The sequence below is a fragment of the Mus caroli genome, unplaced genomic scaffold, assembly GCF_978045245.1.
Source record: "Mus caroli unplaced genomic scaffold, Mus_caroli_1 scaffold_10, whole genome shotgun sequence".
NCBI classification, from domain to species: Eukaryota; Metazoa; Chordata; class Mammalia; order Rodentia; family Muridae; genus Mus; species Mus caroli.
In genome coordinates, this window is record NW_028227265.1 from 92,459,183 (window position 1) to 92,471,633 (window position 12,451).

Consider the following 12,451-nt stretch of genomic DNA (forward strand, 5'->3'; position numbering starts at 1 on the left):
CACTTTGTAGACCAGGCTGGCCTTGAACTCAGAAATCAGCCTGCCTCTGCCTCCCAAGTGCTGGGATTAAATGTGTGTGCCACCACACCCAGCTCGGGTTAGGAAAATTTTAATGATTATTTCTACTTTCTTAGGGGTTATGGGACTGGTTAGATGGTTTTCCTTATTTTGATTTCACTTTGGTACATGGTATTTGTCTGTAAAACTATGCATTCCATCCAATTTTGTTGAGTATAGGCTTTGGTAGTGGTAGTAATGCTTTTTGTTTTGGTTTGGTTTGGTTTGGTTTGGTTTGGTTTTGTTGTTTTTTAATTTCCTCAGTTTCTGTTATTATGTCTTGCTTTTCATTTCTTGTTGATTTTCTTGAGGAACAAACTCTTGGTTTTGTTGATTATTTATATTATCTCTTTGTTTATAACTGGTTGATTTCAGTCTTGAATTTGACAATTTCCTGCATTCTACTCCTTTTGGACATGTTTGATTCTTTCTGTTCCAGACCTTTCAGATGTGCTGTTAAGTAGCTTGTATGGGATCTCTCCAATTCCTTTATGAAGATACTTAATGTTGTGATTTTTTTCCTCTTAAAACTGCTGTCATTGGGTACTCACATTTTGGGTATGTTGTGTCTGCATTTTCACTAAATTCTATAAAGTCTTTGATTTCGTTCTTTATTTCTTCTCTGACCAATGTATCATTGAGCAGGAAATTGTTCAATTTCTGTGAATATGTGGGCTTTCTGCTGTTTTTGTTGTCATTGAAGTCCAGTCTTAGTCCATGGTGATCTGATAGAATGCATTGGATTATTTCAATCTTCATGTAACTATTGAGGCTTGTTTTGGGTCCAATTATATGGTCAGTTTTGGAGAAGGTAAATGAGGTGTTGAGAAGAAGGTATATTCCCTTGTTTTGGGTTAAAATGTTCTGTGGATATTTGGTTCATAACTTCTCTTAGTTTCACTTTGTCTCTGTTTAGTTTCTGTTACTATGAAGTGTCCATTAGTGACAGTGGGGTGTTAAAGTCTCCCATTAATGTGTTAGTTTCACTGTGTGTTTTGAGCTTTAGTGAAGTTTCTTTTACAAATGTGGGTGCCCTTGGATTTGGGGCATAGATGTTCAAAATTGAAACTTCCTCTTGCTGAATTTCCTTCCTCATTTCTTTTCATAACTTATGGTTGAAAGTCCACTTTATTCAATGCTAGAATGGCAGCTACCATTTGTTTCTTGGGACTATTTGCTTAGAAAACATTTTTCCAGACTTTCACTCTGAGGTAGTGTCTGTCTTTGGCACTGGTGTGTTTCTTGTATGCAGCAAAATGCTGAATTCTGTTTACATATCCAGTCTGTTAGCCTGTGTCTTTTCATCAGGGAATTGAATCCATTTATGTTTAGAGATATCAAAGAGAGAAGATTGTTAGTTCCTATTATTTTTGTTGCTGGAGGTGGTAATGTGTGTGTGTGTTTCTCTTCTTTTCAGTTTGTTGTGAGAAGTTTAATTTCTCCTGTGTTTTAGACTGTGGTTACCCTCCTTGTGTAGGAGTTTTTCCTTCCAGTATCTTCTGTAGGGTTCGTTTACTAGAAAAATATTGTTTAAATTTGGTTTTGTCACGGAATATCTTGCTTTCTCCATCTATGGTGTTGAGAGTTTTGCTGGGCATAGTAGCCTGGGCAGGTATTTGTGTGCTTTTGGGGTCTGCATGACATCTGTCTGGAATCTTCTAGCCTTTAGACTCTTTGTTGAGAAATCTGGTGTAATTATGATAGGTTTGCATTTATATGTTATTTGGCCTTTTTTTCTTACAGCTTTTAAAATTCTTTCTTTGTTCTGTGCATTTAATGTTTTGATTATTATGTGCAGAGAGGATTTTCTTTTCTGGTCCAAACTCTTTGATGTTCCTTAGGCCTCTCACACATTTATGGGCATCTCTTTCTTTAGGTTAGGGAAGATTTCTTCTATTGTTTTATTGAAGATATTTTCTGCCCCTTTGAGCTTAGAATCTTCACTGTCTTCTATTTTTATTATTCTTAGGTTTGATCTTCTCATTTTGATCTGATTTTCCTGGAAATAGATTTTCAGTTTATCCTGAATTTCCTGGACTATAGATTAATAGTGATGGCTTGGGGAAAAAGCCCCTTCTTACTTATTTAATACCTGACTGCATGTAATTGTGTATAGAGTTTTCTATTATGAGTATCGCATAAACATAAATAATATGTATATTGATAAAAATTAAGTTCTTATTAGATATTAATTTATATCAAATTTTTCACTTATGTATCCCAAACATTTTTTCTCTTCTTATACATTCATGAAAAGCATGATATAAATGTTTTAAGGGTGTTCTATTGTTTGGTTATTTAATTGACTATCAATTACTTTGTATATGGTGAGAGAAATACTCCCTTCTATATCTGGCTAAATTCCATTATTTAAATAGTGTTAAAATAAAAATCATTGTAAGAGATATTTTGTGTAAAGACAGTAACACTTCTGTAAGGTAAATTTCAGTCACTTATTAAATCAAAATTTAATAATTCTTTGAAAGGAAAAACAAATAGCAATCTGTAAGTAATTATCTGCTCCAATTTGCCTCAAATTAAAGTAACCCTTATTTTCATGTTAATAAAATGAATTGAACTATCAAAATCCATTCTAATCTGAGAACAACTTTGATCCAGTAAAACAAACCAATGCCTTTGGCTACTTGTTAATCAATGAGATTTCATCACTTATCTTCTTTTTAAGCTGCTAATGTGGCTAAGGCACATGTTTTTGCGTTTAGCTCTTCATATTTGTTTTTTCTTTTATTCTTGTTTTTTCCCTCCCCTCTGTGCTTACTTTAGACAATTTCTCATTGTATGAGTGTAATTTCACTTCCATACAGAGTCCTAAATTACCACCTTTTGAAATGTTTTTTGCTGCGGGATTTCTACTTGAAATCAATGCAATTAATGTCTTAAAAAGTGATGCACACATTTTCAAATGTTAGTTAATCATGTTAATTATGTGTATTTCTTTTGAATTATCTGTTCTCCTTTGAAATCGGCATGGAAATTTAGTGTCTGAAACTTTCAATAGAGCTGATTGGTTGTCTGGCAAACTTCCACTATAATGGAGTTCAATAAAGGCATTTCATTATGTTAAGCTAAACATGGTTAGTAAGAAATACATTGAATATGGGCATTTAGACTTTTGTAGTAAATGAAACTTGATTAGATTTAATCAGTTTCATTTTCTTTTTGTGAAATGAACCATTAACAGAGCATCCCACTGTGTATAAATGGAATTCAGCATATTTCACCTTGTTCAGTGGCAAGGAAATCTTCTAGAGAAAAAAAAAATGCTCTACTCCTTCTTATGATCAGACCATTCAAATTCAATGTGGCTGCACCATCCCTACCTTAAACTGCTTCTCCAACATTTGTACTTAAATAAGCTAAATAAGTTGGGCAAGGGAGATCTCCCTTGAAGTGACATAAGTTTATAATCTACGGAAGGTGGCTTTGGTGGGCAGAATTAATTTTAGAAATCTGTTTTTATAGTATAAGCTCATATATTCTGCATCACCAACCTAGTTTGGATCATCTATCTTCTATTTAAAGTGGAAAACCCATCTCCCATAGACAGAAAATTGTATTGCTGACTGAGAATTTTAAATAAATGGGTTTTATTTAAATAAGAATTATGGTAAAAATTAAATATGGTTGCTCAATATTGACTCTGCTTGCACATATGAGCCACAGATATTTAAATGAGAACAATTTTGGAAACTATTTCCTGACTATATATTATTCATCTCTGTAACAGGAATGATGGAGATAGATCTTGCAGCTACTGTACTATAGACATGGGATAGTTTTAAGGAGCATGAGCAACAGAGCTCATCATTATGAAGAAACTTCATCAGTAAACTTGCATTTTCATCAAGGTTTATCAAAACTGACATTTAAACTGAGAAATTAGTTGTGTGAAACTTGATTGACAGTTAATTTTATCCTCTGTTGAATAAGTAAGACTGCCTTTCAAACTAATTTAAGCAAAGGAGAAAAATAAATTTAAATAAAGTTAAATATCAACTCTTGTAAGGTGCCATCATCACATAGACTCTGTGAAAATTGTTTTCTCCATTGTTGATATTATAAACTGTAGGATTAAATTAGTCAGGCAAGTCATTAATCACTCAATTTAGACAGAATCTTTTAGACATGTTACAAAATTAGATGTAAAATTTTAACTCCAGGTGCCCATATCCATAGGGCACTGCCAGTCTGAACTATTTGCTTGTCCCTGTGTGACTAGAAAGCCACTAGGCCTGTTCCTAGATGATCCACCATCTTCAAAACTATAAGATTCAGACTCTGGAAGAGACACACTCAAAACTATTGTCTAGAATGAGAGAGTTAGGGGTGGAGAAATTTACCTGTTTCTAGAAATAAAGTGGTTTTACTATGTTTAAGCATGTGATTTGGGAAATTTTTTCTTACCAGTTACATGACACCAGAGGCAGTGGTCCAGAAATGATAGTTGGGAAACCCATGGAAATGATCAGGAAATGAACATAGTTCTAGTGGGTTTCATACTTAATTACCTTTCAGCAAAAGTCACACCATGAGCTGCAAACCCACCCCTACAAATCTTCTAAAATTTGACCATAATAATAAAATGTCTACAAAGCTGAGTATTAAGTGTTCTACTATATCCTAATATGGTTGGGTTTTTTTTTCTATGAATTTCAATACCCTCCAATGTTTTTATTTAATACTCAAGTGAATAATTCTATGTGGCTATTATCCAAGTATGTTTTCTTATTCAGTACAGATTGTATGTTTATTTATGCATCTTTTGATTCAGCAGGGATGAAAGTATTGAATGCCTGACTGACTGTACAATACACAGTGTTCCTCAAAATAAATGGTAGTTGTATACATAAACTAAACAAAAGAAAATTTAATTTCTATATTACATTATTACTATACTATAAACAGCAAAATTTTACTAAAGCTAGTAAAGGTGTTTTAGCTTGCTTTTGGTTAGTGTGATAACCATGATGTAGAAAAGCAATTTGGGCAAAAAAAAAAAATAGATTTATTTCATTTTACACTTTCAACTACCAATTAGTCACTGAAGGAACTGAGGGTAGGAACTCAAGACAGAAATCTGTTGGCAGGGGGTTGGTTAGATGGTTCAGCAGTTAAGAGCACTGACTGCTCTTCTAGAGGTCATGAGTTCAAATTCTAGCAACTACATGGTGGTTCACAACCATCTGTAGTGAGAAATAATAATTAAAAAAAAAACCCATGGGCCAGAGCAAGAGAGAAAAGGGAAGATGAAAACAAAAAAAGAAAAGTAAAAGAAATCTGTTGGCAGGAACCAAAGCACAACTCCTGGAGGAACCCATTTCCCACAAAATGATTACAAATCAATGTTCTTTTACCCTACTTAAAAGTTATATTACAAAATAACATTAAAGTTACCATCTTTATCTAGAAGCTTAATATACTTATATCACTAAAGATGATATTTTTAATATTAACTTTTAAATGTTTAATTATAAAATGGTACACAGAAGAAAGTTTTAAACTAGGTAGAAAAAACATGGGTGTTAGTATCAGGTTTGATTTTTTAAAGAACTCTGACCAATATTCTTGACCTCTTGATACCTCAAATTATAGTTAGAGCAAAATTCTATAAGAGAGTATTAGGAGCAAAATTAGTTGGTTTAATTTCTTCATGGAAATAACATGCAAGTTTTAAAATGTATATTAGTGAAATTAATAACTGATGGTGTGACAAACATGCATTATTTTAAAAAACAGTTAAGAAAAAAAATTAAGTAACTACTCAATTCTGCCACAGTCAGTCAGCTAGTATATGGAACAGATAATTAAATTTTGTTTTAAACTCACTGGGGATTTGTATTAAAGACAGAGACTACAAAATAAACAAAACTTCTTATATTTGACTCTATTGTTCCTTTTGATACAATCAGGAAAGCATACTGACCCATTGAAGAATAAATATTCTCTTCTATTCCTGAGCTGTAGATTAATCTTGACTTAATTAACCTTGAATTGTCAATAATTTAGAAATATTGCCAGTGAGTGGAGATAAAGAATAAGTAGATCGGTAAGTGATAAATAATGATAGAAAAATAAACGCATCAATTAAAGAACATGGGGAGGAGAGGACAGACAGAAGATAGATACGTAATAGTGAAAGATGATAGCTATAGAAATACATAAATACATGGATATGGTAAGGGCCACTAACCAAGAAATTAGGTAAACATTTAAAAAAGACAAAGAACATATTTGTTCCTATGATCTCCCAAAGGATGACTATCCTACTAGCACTTAGATTTTAGCCCAGTGACAACTACTGAGACTACTGCTTTCATGAAACTTTACTGAAGCTCAAAGCACACATGGACCCTACACTAAGCAATGGACAGATCATGGAAACAGAAACTAAACAGAGACCCAGTGAAACTAACAGAAGTCACGACTTCTGTTAATGGATTTAACAGATATTTATAGAACATTTAATCCTAAACAAAAGAATATAACTTCTTCACAGCACCTCATGGTACCTTCTCCAAAATTGACCATATAATTGGTCACAAAACAAGCCTCAACAGTTACAAGAAGTTTGAAATAGTCCCATGCATCCTATAAGATCACCACTGACTAAGTCTGATCTTCAATACCAACAAAAACAAGGGAAGGCCCACATACACATGGAAGCCGAAAAAAGCTCTATGGAATGTTAACTTGGTCAAGGAAGAAATAAAGAAATTAAAGATTTTTTAGAATTTAATGAAAATGAAAGCACATCATACCAAAACTCATGAGACACAATGAAAACAGTGTTAAGAGGAAAAACTATAGCTCTAAATGCCTGCAAAAAGAAACTGGAGAGAGCTTACACTTCCAGCTTGACAACACACCTGAAAGCTCTAGAACCAAAAGAAGCAAATACACCCAAGAAGAGTATATGGCAAGAAATACACTCAGGGCTAAAATAAACCGTGTAGAAACAAAAAGAACTACTCAAAGAATCAACAAAACCTGGAGATGGTTCTTTGAGGAAATCAACAAGATAGATAAACCCTTAGTCACACTAACCAGAGGGCACAGAGATAGTATCCAAATTAACAAAATCAGAAATGAAAAGGGAGACATAACAACAGAAACAGGAAATTCAAAAAATCATCAGATCCTACTACAAAAGCCTATACTCAACAAAATAGGAAAATATGGATGAAACTGACAATTTTCTAGAAAGGTACCAGGTGCCAAAGTTAAATGAGGATAAAGATAAAACCATCTAAACAATCTCATAATCCCTAAAGAAAAGCTAAATTCACTAAGCCTTCCAACCAAAAAAAGTCCAGAACCAGATGGGTTTAGTTCAGAATTCTTTCAGACCTTCAGAGAAGACCTAGTCCTAACACTCTTCAAACTATTACACAAAATAAAAACAAAAGGAACACTACCTAATTTGTTCTATAAAAGCACAATTACACTTATAACTAAACCACACAAAGACCCAAAAAAGAAAGAAAACTTCAGCTTGAATGTGCCATCAAACAAAGTAGTTAAGTTTGGGCATTCTAGAGTATAGCACTGAAACTCTGATCGAAGTTTCCCATTATAATAGCAAATTCAATTTAACTCATTGAAATATCCCTAAAATATGTGATATATACAATTTATGACAGTTAAAACCTAATTCTAGAGAAGTATATTTCATGAGCATAGTTGCCAAAAACATTCTTGTGAGAGAATGTAAGTCTTATAAATTATTTTTATGAAAATAATGAGAGATTTATTAGTATTAGAAAGGGAAAACAATTTATATTAACCAAAGTAAGTGATTACCTCATCTGTAGCCCCAGTAAAATTACTCATTCATGAACATGGATAAAGAGAAAAATGCTATCTTCCCTCTGATATTACAGCATAGATCAAGTTGTTTTGTATTAAATAATGTCTTTTTGATATATCTTTACAGCTTTAACTTTAATAAAAATCCAAAGAGGCACAAATGTGTCACCTGCAAATACAAGACTTAAAATAAATGTATGTTTCTTGCATTATAAAATCAATGTATGATTCTGGTATTATAGGATAGGTCTTCCTAGGGAAAAAAAAAGATGAATTTGTGCATATAAAAGTGAAATTTAATATAACTCCACTAGATTAATACAACAAAATACAGGAGGACCCATCAATCATAAAATGCCATTAAAGAAGTCATTATTCTTTGAAGAATAGAAGAACTTAGATAGAAAAACTTTAATCAAACATTGGCATTTATCCTCACATCACTGCAGCTTTATAATGGAATGACCAGCCCTTAACCAAGGTGCAATATTAAAGATTCTTTCCAAATGACCATTGTTCTTATTTTTTCCATATTAAAAGCCAGGAGATAATTAGAGAGGACTGGCATATGAATTACTCCTGGGTGCTACAACATTATTTCCTTACAGTGCATAAATCAACAAAACAGTGATCCTGTTCTTGGAAGCAGTAGCCTTAGTAGTTGTCACAAGGCTAAAATCAAAGTGCTGGTAGGGTAGTGATCCTTTGGCAGATCATAGAAGCAAATATGTTCTTTGCCTTTTTGAGATGTTCACCTAATTTCTTGGTTAGTGGCCCTTACCATATTCACAACAGCAAATGCCAATGGTTAGTAAGTGTAATCTTTTTTTTTTCATATCACTATACTGTACCACTTTGAGTCCTTTTTAAGTAATTTCACTGGCCTTTGTTCTCTTACATTGATATCAGTCTTCTCCTTGAACAATGGATGGCCATTTATAACTGTTTCCTAACAATATACTCAGAAATTCTAAAATAAGGGAGCCGTGATGTTAATAATATCACTTCTTCAAAGGACTGAACTAACAATTACATTTTAAAAGATTTCATTTGTCATTTATCGAATATGATAATATCTCTAGTAATATTCCTTGTCTATTTCAACCAAAAAAAAGTCTACATTCCTATGATTAAATTAATTACCTTTATATTAGTTTAGGTTTGGCCAAACCATTGGTCAAATAACCACCACTAAAAACAAGATGTACACGAATATTTAGGAACCACAATTAATGAAAACAGAGACCATGATTTTGAAAGAGAATAAGGAGGGACGTTCATGGGATGGATGAAAGGGAAGGGAGAAATTATATAATTATATTATCATCTAAAATAATAATGAAAAATAAACATCAGCCATCATGCCCTGAGGTCTCTTATCTTATGGATTCTTCAGTTCTAGAATATGATGCAAGCTTATTGTAGCTTGAGTCTGGTTTCTTTCATTTAGTACATTTACATTCATTCACATGTTTGTACTCATCAGTAGTTTTATTTCTTTTTTCATTTTACTACTGAGAATATTTTGTTTCTTGGTTATACCATAGTTTATTTATCCATTTATCAGTTAAAGGACATTTAGTTTGTTTCCACATTTTCCAACAATTTTTGTTGTTCTGATTTAAAACTATTATGACCATATGGATACAGATTCTATTTGATAAGGACAAATTACTCTGAGTCTGAATGGGAGGATCGTTTTGCTTGGAATGTAAACTGCCTCCTAGATGAACATTTGCACTTATTCCATCTCCACAGCACAATACAGCCAGTACGTTTTTAATTTTTCTACCAGTTTTGCATATAGGTAATGAATTAATTTACATCACCTCAGGGTCCAGGTTCCTTTCTTTCTGGGCCACTGCCCTAAGCAGACCTTGGGCTCAAACTCCACAGCCAGTCCCACAACTCCCAGAGGAAGATCACTCCCAGGCACTCTAACACTCTCAGGATCATAGGATCAAAGGTGAGGAAGTCACAACATCTGCCCCAACACCAGAAGTAACTGGGACCAGAGGGACCCAGGCACCCAGGAACTCCACCTAACCAGTAGAGTGAGTCCCTTCCAGTCTGGGTCAGTGCTCTGAACAGACATTGGGTGCTAACCTGACAGCAAGTCCAACAACACCCTGAAAAATCTCCAATCCCAGGCACTCAAACACACCCAGGTCCAGAGGATCTAAGGATCCCAGGACCTTGGCCACACCAGGATCTCAGGGGTCGCAGAGACAGCTTGACTCCCAGGAGCTCTGACACACCCAGGATCTCAGGATCACAGAATTCCAGAATCACATGATCACAGATATAGTTAAACTCTGAGAAGTTCTAACACAACCAGGATCATAGGAAGGACAGGCTCCAGTAAGATATAGTGAAGGCGGGTAACACTAGAGAAAATCAGATGGTGGGAGGCAATCAAAAGAACATAAGCAACAGAAACCAAGATTATTTGGCATCATCAGAACCCAATTCTCCCACCATAGCAAGTCCTGTATACACCATCACACCAGAAAAGCAAGATATGGATCAAAAGTCACTTCTCATGATGATGATAGAGGATTTTAAGCAGGACATCTCCTTAAAGAATCTCCTTAAAGAAGCAAGAATCTCCTTAAAGAAATACAGGAGAACACAGGTAAACAGCTAGAAGCCCTTAAAAAGGAAACACAAAAATCCCCTTAAAGAATTTCAGGAAAACACAATCAAACAGGCAAAGGAAATGAAGAAAACCATCCAAGATCTAAAAATGGAAATAGAAACAATAAAGAAATCACAAATGGAGACAACCCTGGAGTTAGAAACCCTAGGAAAGAGATCAGGAGTCATAGATGCAAGCATCACCAACAGAATATAAAAGATAGAAGAGAGACTCTTAGCAGAAGATGCCATAGAAAACATTGACACAACAGCCAAAGAAAATGCAAAAAAGCAAAAAGCTCCTAACCCAAAACATCTAGGAAATCCAGAACATAATGAGAAGATGAGACCTAAGGATAATAGGCATAGAAGAGAGGGAAAATTCCCAACTCAAAGGACCAGTAAATATCTTCAACAAAATTATAGAAGAAAACTTCCCTAACCTAAAGAAAGAGATACCCATGAATATACAAGAAGCCTACAGAACTCCAAATAGACTTGGCCAGAAAAGGAATTCTTCCTGTCATATAATAATCAAAACACCAAATGCACTAAACAAAGAAAAAATTTTAAAAGCAGTAATGGAAAAAAGGTCAAGTAACATATAAAGGCAGACCTATCAGAATTACACCAGATTTTTCATCAGAGACTATGAAAGCTAGAGGAACCTGGGCAGACATCATACAGACTGTAAAAGAACACAAATACCAGCCCAATTTACTATACCCTGCAAAACTCTCAATTACCATAGATTGAGAAACCAAGATATTCCATGATAAAACCAAATTTACACAATATCTTTCCATAAATCCAGCCCTACAAAGAATAATACATGGAAAACACCAACCAAAGAAGAGAAACTACACCCTAGCAAAAGCAAGAAAGTAATCTTTCAACAAACCCAAAAGAAGATAGCCACATAAACATAATTCTACCCCAACAACAAAAATAACAGGAAGTAACAATCACTTTTACTTAATACCTCTTAATATCAATGGACTCAGTTCCCCCAAAAAAACATAGACCAACAGACTGAATATGTAAACAAGGCTCATTACTTTGCTGCATACAGAAATGCATCTCAGTGACAAATGCAGACACTACCTCAGAGTAAAAGGTTGGAAAACAATTTTCCAAGTAAATGGTTTCAAGAAACAAGCAGGAATAGCCATTCTAATATTGAATAAAATCAACTCTCAACCAAAAGTTATTAATATATATATATATATATATATATATATATATATATATATATATAAGGAAAGACGCTTCACACTGGTCAAATGAAAAATCTAACAAGATGAATGCTCAATTCTGAACACATATGCTCCAAATGCAAGGGCACCCACATTCATAAAAGAAACTTTATGCTGGGCAGTGGTGGCACATGCCTTTAATCCCAGCACTTGGGAGGCAGAGGCAGGAGGGTTTCTAAATTCGAGGCCAGCCTGGTCTACTGAGTGAGATCCAGGTTAGCCAGGGCTACACAGAGAAACCCTATCTCAAAAACAAAACACAAAACAAAACAAAAAAGAGAAAGAGAGAGAGAAAAGCAGTGGAAAATATTAATGAGAAGATTAATACATTTGATAAGTATGTAGGTAGATCTATATGAGTCTTTATTTAATATATGGTTACATCCTGAGAAACACTTTACAGCTTATGAGACTGTAAGTCAAAATATTCATTTTATTACTACTCATCCAGTAAAGTGTATAGATGAGTTACAGTGCACTGTACCAGACTGGGCACCTTGGTTCACTGGCCCTACTTATCCTTGCCAGAACACATTGTGCTGCATGCACTAGACAAGAGTTTCTCCTGAATGTCTATTGTTTTCCCACAATTTAAACTCTCAAGCTCATGACAAACCTTCAAGAGGCTACCTAAATTTCAGCTTCTTAACCTCTTTTTAGGTAAACTGAATGTG

General features: G+C 34.1%; 1 protein-coding gene across 1 annotated transcript in view; it reads left to right on the plus strand.

Moving 5' to 3' along the window:
* Nucleotides 1-12,451, plus strand: part of Sgcz (sarcoglycan zeta) — a 1,088,618-nt gene that overhangs the window by 1,024,067 nt on the left and 52,100 nt on the right. The gene's annotated exons all lie outside the window — the stretch shown is intronic.